Source organism: Arachis ipaensis, chromosome B1, assembly GCF_059453495.1.
Source record: "Arachis ipaensis isolate K30076 ecotype BB chromosome B1, ASM5945349v1, whole genome shotgun sequence".
NCBI lineage: Eukaryota > Viridiplantae > Streptophyta > Magnoliopsida > Fabales > Fabaceae > Arachis > Arachis ipaensis.
Window position 1 is genome coordinate 123,507,965 of NC_142436.1, and position 14,503 is coordinate 123,522,467.

General features: G+C 39.3%; 2 pseudogenes; both read left to right on the forward strand.

Annotated features, from left to right (window-relative positions):
* Nucleotides 1–5,706: 5,706 nt before the first annotated feature.
* On the forward strand, nt 5,707–6,520 carry LOC148578218 (uncharacterized; annotated as a pseudogene).
* Nucleotides 6,521–13,114: 6,594 nt separating this feature from the next.
* Nucleotides 13,115–13,928, forward strand: LOC148578219 (uncharacterized; annotated as a pseudogene).
* The last annotated feature ends 575 nt before the right edge of the window (nt 13,929–14,503 follow it).

Genomic DNA, 14,503 nt, shown 5'->3' on the forward strand with positions numbered 1-14,503 from the left:
AATCTTCCATCCATATAATGTTTGAATTGGTAAGAGCCAACTTTGGTAGTTCATGAGCAACTCTATTTCCTTTTCTCTTGACATGATTAAAAACTATAGATCTAAAGCATCCTACCAAAGAGAGAGTATCAGTTATGAAGGCACCAAAACAAGTTTCATTTACCTTCCACTGTTTCAAGGCATTCACCATTTCTAAGTTATCACTCTCCATTATAATTTCTAGGAAGCAGCATTCCTTTACCCAATTTACTCTAATGAACATTGCAAAGGCCTCGGCCACATGAGCCTAGAGACCTCTGAAAGTGGCCAGGTTGCCGATGCTTGGATGAGGCCCAAATTATCCTTCGCCACCGTACCAATTCCACCATTATTACGTTCAGAGATTGTAGCATCCATATTAATTTTTGTTTGGCCGGTGGGTGGAGGTTCCCAACTTTCTTTCAATTGTTCCCTTTGTTGTGAATTTCTTACTATTCTCTCTTTCGTTTCATTTACTTTCTAAAATTCTACAGCAGCCCTTTCGACTTTTAACTTCTTCTTCGATCAGAGCCTCCACCCCTTCAAAGATCAACAAATTCTTTACTCTCCATAACTGTTGAAGAAGGAAACAAAAGAGGGATTATTATTTGTTCTCCAGTTTCTCCAAGATTCTGGCAATCCAATCTCTCAATTCCGTCTCTTGCATGGCCTCCATTCTTAGAGAAAGGGGTGACGCAAATAAGAATTTCTTCACGAGGACACACTCCTTGAAGATGTAGATTTTAGCCTCTTCCTCTTTGAAGCATCGTGAACATTGCTTACTCCTCTTCGGCACAGGTTCCTCTTTGTAGGAAGGGATCGTTGGAAGAGGCGCCATAGAAAATTCAGAATCCTCAGTGGTGCCTTGACTCACCACAGGTTCTTCCAGGTATTCTCCTTTTCATCACTATTACATGAGTTGTCTGATGGATGCTGGTGTTGTGACTTGATTTCATGATAAGTAATTTTAACTTTGAATTCACCGTCTCTAGCATTTTTCCATATGAATTTATCTGACTGTGCTATCTTTGATAATGAAATTTCTAATATTTTCCTTGCTTCAAAGGGTAGAAAAACTTGGTTTATTAACTCCTAATTCCATGCAACATCTTCTCTCTTGATTAGTACTGATATGGTTGAGTTTGGTTTTAGAACAGTAAGGGGGCTCCAAGGTTTTGAGCAATTTTGCTTAGGCAGCCAGGGGTCCCTCTATATTCTTTCCTTCCTTCCATCCCTTATTCTCCATTATCACTCCTCTTCCTATTATGTCCTTTGCTTGCCATATACTCCTCCATGGTGTAGCATGGGGAGTATCCTAGTGCTTAGTTTAGGTAGTCCTTTCTTCTATAGTATTTGCCACTAATTGTTTTTGCAGCTAAAAAGTCAGAATTTTTTTTATCAACCTCTACCCCTATTTTGCCAGAAGTGCTAAAGTGAACGCTTCTATATCTCTGAACCCCAAACCACCATATCTCTTTGGCTAACACATCTTATCCCAGTTAACCCAGTGAATCTTCTTTTCTCCGTTCTTTGGCCCATAGTAAAATCGATTAATCATCGATTCGATGTTATGGCAAAGATTGCTTAGGAGCTCGAAATATCCCATGATGTAAGTTGGGATTGCTTGGGCCACTAGCTTCACCAGAACTTCATTTCCGACATTTGAAAGCATTTTTTCCTTCCACCCTTTGAGTTTCTTCCATACCCTTTCTTGGACGTAGTAAAAACCTATCTTTTTTATCTGCCCACAAAAGTTGGTAAACCGAGGTATTTCGAGTGGCTTTCCACAGCCTTAAAACCTAATCAATCCTAAATGATCATTTTTCTGTTTGTAGATATGTTTTGGCTAAAAGACATCTCCGACTTCCCTAGGTTTATGCACTGTCCAGATGCATTTTAGTATGAGATTACAACATTTTTGACTCTTGGATGGATTGGTCTGATGCTCTTGTGAATAAAATGCTATCGTCAACGAAAAAAAGCGGCTTATCTCTGAGCTTTCCCTCGCTATTTTAATCCCTTGAATCTGCTTGCTGTTTTGAACCTTTGTCAACATTCCTGATAGGACCTCCGCATATTAAATGAACAAGTATGGCAAGAGATGATCTCCTTGCCTCAATCCTCTTGAAGGCTGGAAAGTTCAGCTAGGATTTCCATTTAGGAGGATCGAGAAAGACATCGTACTCACACATCTTTCGATTGTTTGAACCCATCTTGTTGGGAACCCCATTGATGTTAACACTTCTCTCAAGAAATTCCATTTCACCTGATCATATGCCTTTTTCATGTCCAGCTTCATGCCCACATAACCTTTATTTTCTCCTATTTTCTTTTTCATGAAGTTAAAAATTTCAAATACTACTAGTCCGTTGTCTGTTATCAAGTTTCCAGGTACGAACGTACTTTGAAACTCTCCAATGATTTGTGGTAGAATGCATTTTAACCAATTTGTTATTGTCTTTGTGGAAATCTTGAATATTACATTATATAGGGAGATCGGTTTGATTTTCCTAGTATGTCTCAGCTTGTTTACTTTTGGGATCATGCAGATGTGGGTATGATTTAGGGGTTTTGGGTTGTCTCCTTCATTTAGAATCTTTAGAACTGTCCTTGTAACATCTTCACCTACTACTGGCTACATTTTTTTTGTAAAACAGTGCTGGCATCCCGTTCAGCCCAGGGCCTTTTGTTGGGTACATTTGATGGAGAGCTTATGACACTTCTTCCTTCGAGAAATCATTGTTGAAGAAATCATATATTTCTTTATTTTTTCTTCCCTTGACAACTTCAACCGACTCCTCCACATCGCAAGTCTCCTCTGATGAAAATAGATTTTCAAAGAAACCTCTCATAATATGTTCAATCTACTCCTTATCTTCATATTTAACCCCTGCGTCATCTGTTATAGAGTTCACCCAGTTCCTCTTCTTCCTCTATGAGCCTTTATGGTGGAAGAAACTCATATTCTTGTCTCCATGTTTGAGCTAGCTTGATCTCGCTCTTTGGCTCAACCAGATTTCCTCTATCCTCAAGAGCTCATCAAGTTCGACTTCTTTGGATCTATGCCTTTGTAGAACATCTTCATCTTGGGTTTGAGTGTTTAAGCGAGTCAATTCTTCCTGCTCTAAATTGTTTCTTTTTGGAATGTTTCCATAGTTTTCAATTTCCTTTTGTTGAGCTTTCCTCTACAAGCTTTGATTTTTTTCCTGTATGTCCCCGGGGTGTTCTTTCCAGACCTCTTCTATTACTTTCTTGTAATCATCATGGGTGAGCCATATTTCCTCAAACCTGAATCTGTGCATTCTCTTCCTAGTTCTACCAATTTCACCTATGAAATTTATTAAAAGGGAAGAGTGGTTTGATTTATACCTGCTGAGATGGTTTACATTTGCTTTTGGGAACATCATCTTCCATTCTAAGTTTGCCAGGGCCTGGTCTAAACAGAATGTCTACTATAGATATATGCATATCGTTTCAAAGCTCTAGATGTTAGATTTTCAATGCCACTTGAACTGCCTCATTTGGACCTCTCTAAATCAAGTTATGGTCACTTGAGTGTGAAGAGGTCAGGATTGACAACATTGTAATTTGCTCCCAGGGGTTGATTTTCTTCAAGCGTGGCACACTTTCTCCCCTCCACTCTTGCAGCCAGGCATGGCACGCCTTTCTTCACATGGCACATTGGCTTCACTTCTCTCCAGGGGCGTTGCACGCCCTTCTTTTCCTTGGCACACTCCACCATCTGTTGCACGCCTTGGTCTTTATCTCCTTGGGCATGGCACGCCCCAGCTATGGCGTGGCATACATGGCTTGCTTCCTTTGGGGCATGGCACACCCCTTCTTGTCCTCTTTAGGGCGTGGCATGCCCATGTCCTTGTTCTCTTGCATGGCTTTGTATGGCTTGATCCTTATGTGGTTGGCTTTTGACTCTTTATGAAATGCTTTCTTTTTTTTGAACATACTTCCTCTGCTACTTGATTTTCCTTTCTTTCAATCATATTTCCTTGAAAACACTTAGCAAATACCTTAATAGCAAAAGATACTTAAAAGTAATAAGATTAGTGTAAGAAACTGTGATTAAACCTAAGAAAATAAGAATTAAAAGCAAGAAAAAAATAAAATATACGAACGATCACAACACCAAACTTAAAATTTTACTTGTCCTCAAGCAAAAGAAAAGAAAAGAATAGGTTTCAATAAAGAATAATTGAATCTCCTTGAAGCTCATATCCATCTTAACAATGGGGTTTAGTAACCTTGTGATCATAAACGGATTCTCTTCTTTCTTAATGAATCTTAAAATCTTGGGAATGAAGAATTCTTCAAAACTCAAGTGCAGATGATATTATGAGATTCCTTTTCTTAAATTTTTATTGATCCTTGAATATTTTTAATTTCTTCTTTTTTTGACCGAGAGAGATATTTCAATTGTTAACCCTAAGTGTTTCGTCTCAAGGTAGCTTTTGATAATGGATTTTCAATCGATAATCCCAGGCCAGTTGGCCCAAGTTACAGGGTGATAAAGCACACCTCGGATTGTAACACCCTACCACACAGAGCCTTATGCTTAAGTCATAAAACAGAGGTTACGAGGTATTACGACCTCTAAAAATAAAATTTAGTACATATAGTAGTGTGAGAAATGTTTATAATTAGGAGCCTTTGAAAAGAAAGGGGTAACCCAAAATCGTTAAATTGAAAAGCGTAACACTCCGATCGATAATGTAACGAAACAGATAAAGGATAAACTCAAGACCCGGTTTGCGAAGATAACCGGTCCGAGCATAAAAGTATACATTTATATATATAAAGTAAGAAACCCAAGAGAAATCCAAAAGACAATTTACCAGAAACCTGTTCTCCAAAACAACCTCTAAGAGGAGTCAAACATTATATATATTTATTTAGTGGAGATAATAAGTATCTAAGTAAGTACATAAAACCAAAATAAAGTCCAGAGAACTAAGGATCTTTGCTAATCCAGAAGTCTCCAGCATGCCTCAGCGAGAAGCCTCACGACCTGCATCTGAAAACCACAAAATCCGCATGGGTGAGAACCGAAGGTTCTCAGCATGGTAACCGTACCCACATATGTAAGACCCAGAACTTTTAAAAAAGTCTTATCATGATCAAGTCTCAAATTATATAGTTATTTATAGTCTTAATTTCAGAAATTATTATATTAAAGATAATTAAGGCAAGTTTTGATTTATTGGATTTGAGATAAGTTATGATTATTATCCAATTTTATAATTATTAGATTATTTTCTATATTTAAAGTATAAGGTTGATAGTTATGAAATAATAAGGATTTTATATGATTTGGATTATATAAGAAATATTTTAAATATTACTATTACTATTTTGGAAAAATGAAGACATTAATTATATTATTTCTAATTTTTAGATTTGGGCATTTTATTGAAAACAAATTGCGAAAATGAGGAACAAATAGTATTTTCTATATATAACTAGGGTTGGATTTAATTGAGTTTCAATTACTATGTTATTCCCAATTTTATGCGAAATTACCATAATGCCCCTAACCCTAATTATTTTGAAAAAAAAAAAAAGAAATGAAACCCTAAAACCCTACCCGGTAACCCGTTGCTCCCCCATGCCCCAGCAGCCACAACACACGGTTTCTTCCTCTCTTTCCATGAAAAAGGAAGGAGCAGAGGTAGAAAAATGAAATTGAGGGAGGAGGGGAGAGAGAGGAACGCCGTCGCACATCCAAGGGTGGAGATCGAGAGAGAGCAAGCCGTGCCACTGCCACCACGGGTTGCCGTCGCTAACGCCCAGCCGTCTCTGCCTTTTGTCGCGAAACAAGGAGCCCAGAGGAAAGAAAGGGGCGGCACCGCCGTCGCAGTTGCCGTCGCCCCTTGCTACTGCCACCTTCGCCGATCATCCTTGCGCAGCAACACAGGCAGAACCGCGACCTGGAGAGAGCGCGAGCCATTGCCACCGATGGAGAAGGAGGAGCGCGCACGGAGAAGGTGAAGCCACCGCTGTCGCCGGCACCCCCAACCCGCGTCGCCGCCGAGCGCGCCGTAACCTCTGCCGCCGCCAATCTAATTTGCTCTGCCGCCGTGCCATTGAGGAGAAGACCGTCCAGTCACTCCGAACAGGTGAGACAGAGAGATCTGCGGCTGAGCCGGGGTTCAGCCACCTTGTCCAGCCGCGCTTGCGTCGCCGGTGCCGCCTTGATCGGAATTACCGCCGTCAAAAAGGGGTTTCAGGCCGCCGCGGGTGTCGCTGCCGGAGAAGAGAGCTGCATCTATGTGATTCTGACCGCCAGGGATGGTCTTGTGACTTCCGGGATTGCTGCCGGAGCTCCGGGCTGAGCTTCTGCCACTTGAGACCCTGCTGCCGTCGCCGGAAAACTCTGCCGGTAAGGATTTTTGAATTCGGTCTTCATTCGTTTAAGATTCTGGAAGCTTTAACGTCTCTGTATGTGGGTTCCAGGCGCCATTGCCGGAGTCCGGTCGCCGCTACTACTTGAGGTGGCTGCCGGGCTGCTGCGGAACCAGTTCAGAGATTGCCGCTGTTTCGGTTCAGCCGTTCCTTTGGTTCGAGTCGTTGTGGTTGCTGAGAAAACGGTTTGGAGCTGTGGTTTAGTAGCCGGGATTTTGATTGTTGATTTCGGGTCGAGGCGGAAAGGACTCTGTGATGCGTTTGAGTTATGGAATCTGCGTTTTGAGGTAGGGGCGCTTTCCGAAAACTATAGTTTATTATTGGAATTATTACATATGGGTACTGATGTGAGATGTTGTGTACTTGGTGATTGTATCTGCCTTATGTATCAATTGATTGACTCGAATGACTATGGATGTTGGTTTGGCTAAATTGTCGTGTGGTTTGTGAAATGTAATGTTTTGAAGCTGATTCTTTAAATATTTGAAATCTGAGTTTAATCCGTTGAGGATTGGTTTGAATTGAGTCAATTGTTTTGATGATGTGAAAGATAGTATACTCTTTGAAATTCAGCCTGGTTTGCTTTCACTGATTTGGTTTTGATAAATGATTTGTTGCTGAACCGATTCTTTAAAGCTTTGGAAATGAGTTAAATTGATTGATATTGAGTTGATTTCTGAAATAGTTTCCTTGAGAGATGCCACTGAGGCGACTGTTGGATTTAGCTTGCCTTTGAATTGATTTCTGGTTTTGGGCTGTTAAAAAGGAATGAGAATCGGTTTAGTTGGGACCCGAACCGGGTGGCAAAAGTCCAAGTTTTAGGGGAGGTGCTGCCGAAATTTCTACAAAATCCTACTCTTGTTTGTAAAGTTATTTAAAAAGGGTTGGATTTGAGAAATTGTATTAATTGATTTATTAAGAGAATATTTATGTTTTCAAGCTTAATTTATTTAATGAACTTTATGCGTTGAGTTCAGCTTATTTAGAAATGAACTATTTGTACAGTTTGAATCACTGAAGGAAAGAATGAGGCTCTAATATTGATTTCAATATAAAAAGGAGCTTTTAGTGATTTTAAAGGAATTTAGACTTTTGATTGAGTAATCAAGTTTGAGGCATTTTGGAAGAGTTAGAAAAATGGGTTCCAAAAAGAAACCTGAAAGTGGTTTGATTCAAATGAACCGGTTCCGTTTCAAATGAGTTGATTTTTGGACCGGGTTGGAACTTGTGATTTTGTATGATCGGTTTCATAATAAATTCAATTTTATTTACTTGAACCGGGAATCTATGATTTTAAAAGTTTCAATGAATTTTAAGGAATTTATATAAGTTGACCTTCCCTAAAGACTTGGGACTCTGGCAAGAAACTTTTGTTATAAAATCCCATTGTTGGATGGGTGATTTTGGATGTTCCCAAAAAGAATCTTTAACTTTCCATGGTTTTGGAAGTTTTGGAAAGAGAATGCCGAGAGTGGCTTTGCTTTAAAAAGGAAACTCACTTTGAGTAAATTTGGCTTATGAGCCTGAGATGATTTAAAAATGAGATCTTCAAAGTCAAGGCTAAAAAGAGTTGAAACTCTATTTCAAGTGAAATGATTTAGGGAAAAAGTGATTTATGGCTTAAATGCTGATTTTATGAATTTATGATGTTGAATGTGGAAGTGCTGTTTTGTTGTGAGCCGGAATGGCTATGTATGATTATAAATATTGGTTGGTTCTGGATTGAACCGTGAGCCGGAATGGCTGTGTATGATATGAATATTGGCTGGTTCTGGACTGAACCGTGAGCCGGATGGCTGAGATGGATGTTGATCCATGGATGAGATTGAATGCATGTTTATGCTGAATCATTGATAAATGTGAATGTTGCACTTCCACTATCTGAGATACGAGTTTTCCTGGGTAGTAGCAGTGGCTAGCCACCACGTGCTCCAGGTTGAGACTTGATACTCTGTTGACCCTATGTCGTAAGTGTGGCCGGGCACTGTGAAAGTCCCGGATGAGCTCGCCCCCATAAATATTCACCAGTGATGGTGATGGATAAATATTCACCAGTGAGGGTGATGGATATGGATCATGATTATGATCAAGTTTATGATGAGTATAACTCGAGTTGGGGATGCACGACAGAGGGACAGTCCAATGGTTAGCTACCAGGACTTGTCGGGTTGGCTCTATAACCGACAGATGATATCATCAGCCACTAGGGACAGGCATGCATCATATGCATTTGTGTGACATTGGTTGGGTGTGCATATTATACTTGGTTTGCCTATGTGATTAATTGCTAACTGTTCTACTTGTAATAACTATTTGTTTGTACTTGAACTTCCTATCTGTGTTTGCATCTGGGACTCTGTTGGATGGTGGTGATTGGTTGTTGGTTGGATTGTTTGGGCCTAGGGCCGTGGTTGGAAAGAGATGAACTGATGGTTGATTTCGGTTTTGTGTTTCTGGTTTGGAATAAATTATGAAAGGCTATTTTGGTTCCGCATAGATAAACCGTTTTGAAAGGCTTTTGAGTTTTTGAGAATTGAACGGTTTTTCTTTCTGAAAAGATTTCCGACTTTACTTTCATTGTAAACCGTTGTTTTTGAAAAGAGGCATAAGACGGTTATGAATCACTGGTGCGATTATCTTCATGTATCCTATTACAGTAATTCCTAAAAACCCTCTACTGAGAACCCTTTCGAGGATGATGTTCTCACCCCCCCTACATTTTTCCCCTTTCAGGATATGGGCGCAGAAGTTACGAAGAGCTTATTTAATTGTTGTTGTGATGCTCTATATTGTTTTAGTTATGGTTTATTGTACCCTCGCCTTTATCTTGATATAATCTGTAAGAGGGATAGAAATTGTATTGGATTATGTTTGTAATATTATTTATATATATGTATGTATATATATGGATGTACTCTTTATGAGTTTTTGTAAGTTGTATGGTATTTATGGATGTACGTTATCGAACGAAAGTATCTTTGGGAGCGGTATTGCGGTTTAAAGTTTTAAACAGGCTCATATTTTAGTATTAAATAGTATAAGTGTCGTCGTAATGTCCGAGCTATCAGAGTTACGCAGCCGGAAGCGTGAGCTTTGGTAGTTAGGGTGTTACATTATGGTATCAGAGCAGTTCTTCCTGTAGAGCCTGAGGAATGGACTGACTATGCTTCAGTTGCATACTCTGAGTGTTTGTCATGTATTAGGTCTTGTCGAATGATGAGAATTAGAGCTTTATGCACATGACGATCTATTGATTAACGCTGTTAGTCTTGCGTTGCATAATTCCTGATATTAAGTTTGGCCGGCTTAATACTAGTGAATTATGTATATGAAAGCACTGATGGGTTATCATAGATGATATACGAGTTTCGAGTAAAGCGAATCACGGGTTTTGGGGGAACGTTAGAAACTTTTTCTCGAGGCTATTCAGTTGTGTGTCTTGAATTTTGTTCGAGTCGACCCGTTCTTTTATATCCTAACTTGAAGTTCTTGTTTGCTAGTCCTTTTGAAAAGTAATTTGATGTCTTCACTCTATTCCTCTATCCATATGCATTCTTGTTTGACCTTAAGTGCATAAGCTGGTTTAAGATCCTTGTTGCATCCTTCTTCCTCTGTTTGAGTTCTTCTTGATTCAAGTATTCTTTGATATAGCCGTGAACCTGTCTTAATGTGCTGTGACTTTTAACTCCGGATTCTGAGTCCATTCTTTGAGAAATTGTTGATTCAGTTTTTCTCTTACTTGACAGTGATCACAGCCAATCTTGAGATTTTTATAAAAATTGCTGTTGATTAGATACATACTTATCTATATATGAACTTTGAAGATTTCTTATACAGTTTAACAATTATTTACTCCTAATACCTCAACCGTACTTTTACTGGTTTATAGAACTGCACCTACTTAAAATACAAGTTGACTTTCTAGTAACTTTACTATAGTTCCAATGCACATCTTCATTTGATTATGTACTTGGATATTTTTCAAAATTCTGGAAAGAAAGGGAATTTTTCACTTTTATCCCGGTTGAGTTTCATTTGATAAACTTTACTTAATTCATTTTGATTTGAGTTTGATTTAGCATACTACATGGTTTATGCCATTGTTGTTCTTTTGAAAATGTTGGACTCATAGCTTTCTTCTTATGATCAGACCCGCTCCTTCTTAAGCTTTTCACCTCTATGAGTGTCATACATGATTCTGTTTTTAACTAATCTTTTACATCTTGTGAAATTACCATTGATCTTGGTTTGTCCTCTCTTGTGAATCTCATCCGTATGTGAGTCAGTTTGATTCGTTTCAAATTAGTGCATTGTTTATTCTCTCATTTTCTCTACAAGAGTTTTTAGTTAAAGATTTATCATTGAAAAATTACAAATGATTGAGTTGTCTTTTCTATGACTTTTGTATTCTTTTGGATCAATTTAAAACTTGTTTGATATTTCATGTTTAGTGGATCTTGTTTGAACTACTCTAATTTAAGATCCTTTCTTGCAAGGCTTGACTCCTTTTTAGTACATCTTAAACTTCTTGAATGTTCTTCCGAGATGGTGATTTCAAGAACGCTTTTGGAGTCTTGTTTTGAACCTTTTAAAGAAGTCTCGAATTCTCTTTGACGAAATATTAAACGGGATTTATTTTCTGTTGTTTGATTGAGATTAAAACCATTGTCCAATTTTGACGAAATTAATTTAAAGTTGGCATGCGCCATTTTAAATGAAGTTTTGGAAAGCTTCCTTGTTTAGTGGAAACCGGTTTGTTTGTAACACACCACTTATTTCCTTACCAGATTGTGTGCAAATTTTTACCTTGGAGTTTCTTTTCTAAAAGGAGTTTAATTTTCTCTTTCATCCTTGCTACGAATGTTATACACGCTTGTTTGAATATGAACTTTGAGAATTTTTGAACAAGCCTTTGATTCCTCTCCCGAGTTTTATGAACTGCTTTTGGTTAAGTTGTGCATCTAATTATCTTTCTAAAATATTTGAAGAAATATTTTAGCTCTTAGCCAAGGTTGTGTGCATTTATTTTTGGAACTCTACAAAATCTACTTCAACATGAAATTGAATTAAAGCAAAGCCATGATTATGCTTTTATTTTTCTCTTGAAGGAGGCTTGTTGCTTAACTTTTCTTTTAAACTGCGAAGTTTTCGATTCTTTTAAGAACAATGTATTCGAAAGTATTTTAAGTATGCTCGAGTTCTGTGAGCTTGACTTGGGTCTGAGATATTCTTTTCTGTAAACCTCTTACTTCTTCGACTCAGCTTGAAATTGTTCCGAACTAATGCGCTGATTCTCCTTCCTATTGATCCTATTGAATTTCCGTGATCCAAGGGTTATCTTTGAAGTTGTCAATTGAATTGTGTCTAGCAAACTTCATTGCTTGAGCATCCTTGTTTATTTGGAATTGGATACTCTGTCTCGAATCTATGAGTATGGTCCTTGACATTTGCCTCTCCTTTCTAAAGTTTTGTATCCTTCTGAGTAGACTCGAGAATTGTTTTGATATCACGTGCGACTTGTAGACGTAGTAACGCGATGCATTAGTTCTTTAAGACGTGATATGTGTATACGGAAGTTGAAGCGGTAGGTGTGCAACGTTATGAATTTTGGGTGTTTCGTTCCTTGCGAACGGGCTTGCAGTTGTCTGGCCTATGATTGGATGTGAGGATTGTAAAGTGCTTAATGGGGTTGGAAAGTTGAAGCTTGGAGATTGAGATGAGATTAGTGTGAGGAGGTTAAGCACGTTGTTTTAACCCCATCATGTTTCACATGTTTGAACCATGTCATCATTGCTTTGTGAACGCCCATCTTGATTTGCATCCTATTTGGTACCTCAAGTTTTTGTAAAGCTTTGAGATCATATGACTTTGTGCGTTGAGCCTATCTTGTAACGTTTGCTTTGCAATCACACTCCTACCTTTGCACCCTTATGCATATGACAATCAAAGTATTTGAAAATCGTATATATGTTTATATGATGAGATATTTTTGCTTCTTCCTTAAATGTGTTCAAGGGTGAACTGTTATGGAACTTCTTTCGTTTTGTATCAATTTTCGAGGGCAAAAATTTTTATAAGGTGGGTAGGATGTAAGACCCAGAACTTTTAAAAAAGTCTTATCATGATCAAGTCTCAAATTATATAGTTATTTATAGTCTTAATTTCAGAAATTATTATATTAAAGATAATTAAGGCAAGTTTTGATTTATTGGATTTGAGATAAGTTATGATTATTATCCAATTTTATAATTATTAGATTATTTTCTATATTTAAAGTATAAGGTTGATAGTTATGAAATAATAAGGATTTTATATGATTTGGATTATATAAGAAATATTTTAAATATTACTATTACTATTTTGGAAAAATGAAGACATTAATTATATTATTTCTAATTTTTAGATTTGGGCATTTTATTGAAAACAAATTGCGAAAATGAGGAACAAATAGTATTTTCTATATATAACTAGGGTTGGATTTAATTGAGTTTCAATTACTATGTTATTCCCAATTTTATGCAAAATTACCATAATGCCCCTAACCCTAATTATTTTGAAAAAAAAAAAGAAATGAAACCCTAAAACCCTACCCGGTAACCCGTTGCTCCCCCATGCCCCAGCAGCCACAACACACGGTTTCTTCCTCTCTTTCCATGAAAAAGGAAGGAGCAGAGGCAGAAAAATGAAATTGAGGGAGGAGGGGAGAGAGAGGAACGCCGTCGCACATCCAAGGGTGGAGATCGAGAGAGAGCAAGCCGTGCCACTGCCACCACGGGTTGCCGTCGCTAACGCCCAGCCGTCTCTGCCTTTTGTCGCGAAACAAGGAGCCCAGAGGAAAGAAAGGGGCGGCACCGCCGTCGCAGTTGCCGTCGCCCCTTGCTACTGCCACCTTCGCCGATCATCCTTGCGCAGCAACACAGGCAGAACCGCGACCTGGAGAGAGCGCGAGCCATTGCCACCGATGGAGAAGGAGGAGCGCGCACGGAGAAGGTGAAGCCACCGCTGTCGCCGGCACCCCCAACCCGCGTCGCCGCCGAGCGCGCCGTAACCTCTGCCGCCGCCAATCTAATTTGCTCTGCCGCCGTGCCATTGAGGAGAAGACCGTCCAGTCACACCGAACAGGTGAGACAGAGAGATCTGCGGCTGAGCCGGGGTTCAGCCACCTTGTCCAGCCGCGCTTGCGTCGCCGGTGCCGCCTTGATCGGAATTACCGCCGTCAAAAAGGGGTTTCAGGCCGCCGCGGGTGTCGCTGCCGGAGAAGAGAGCTGCATCTATGTGATTCTGACCGCCAGGGATGGTCTTGTGACTTCCGGGATTGCTGCCGGAGCTCCGGGCTGAGCTTCTGCCACTTGAGACCCTGCTGCCGTCGCCGGAAAACTCTGCCGGTAAGGATTTTTGAATTCGGTCTTCATTCGTTTAAGATTCTGGAAGCTTTAACGTCTCTGTATGTGGGTTCCAGGCGCCATTGCCGGAGTCCGGTCGCCGCTACTACTTGAGGTGGCTGCCGGGCTGCTGCGGAACCAGTTCAGAGATTGCCGCTGTTTCGGTTCAGCCGTTCCTTTGGTTCGAGTCGTTGTGGTTGCTGAGAAAACGGTTTGGAGCTGTGGTTTAGTAGCCGGGATTTTGATTGTTGATTTCGGGTCGAGGCGGAAAGGACTCTGTGATGCGTTTGAGTTATGGAATCTGCGTTTTGAGGTAGGGGCGCTTTCCGAAAACTATAGTTTATTATTGGAATTATTACATATGGGTACTGATGTGAGATGTTGTGTACTTGGTGATTGTATCTGCCTTATGTATCAATTGATTGACTCGAATGACTATGGATGTTGGTTTGGCTAAATTGTCGTGTGGTTTGTGAAATGTAATGTTTTGAAGCTGATTCTTTAAATATTTGAAATCTGAGTTTAATCCGTTGAGGATTGGTTTGAATTGAGTCAATTGTTTTGATGATGTGAAAGATAGTATACTCTTTGAAATTCAGCCTGGTTTGCTTTCACTGATTTGGTTTTGATAAATGATTTGTTGCTGAACCGATTCTTTAAAGCTTTGGAAATGAGTTAAATTGATTGAT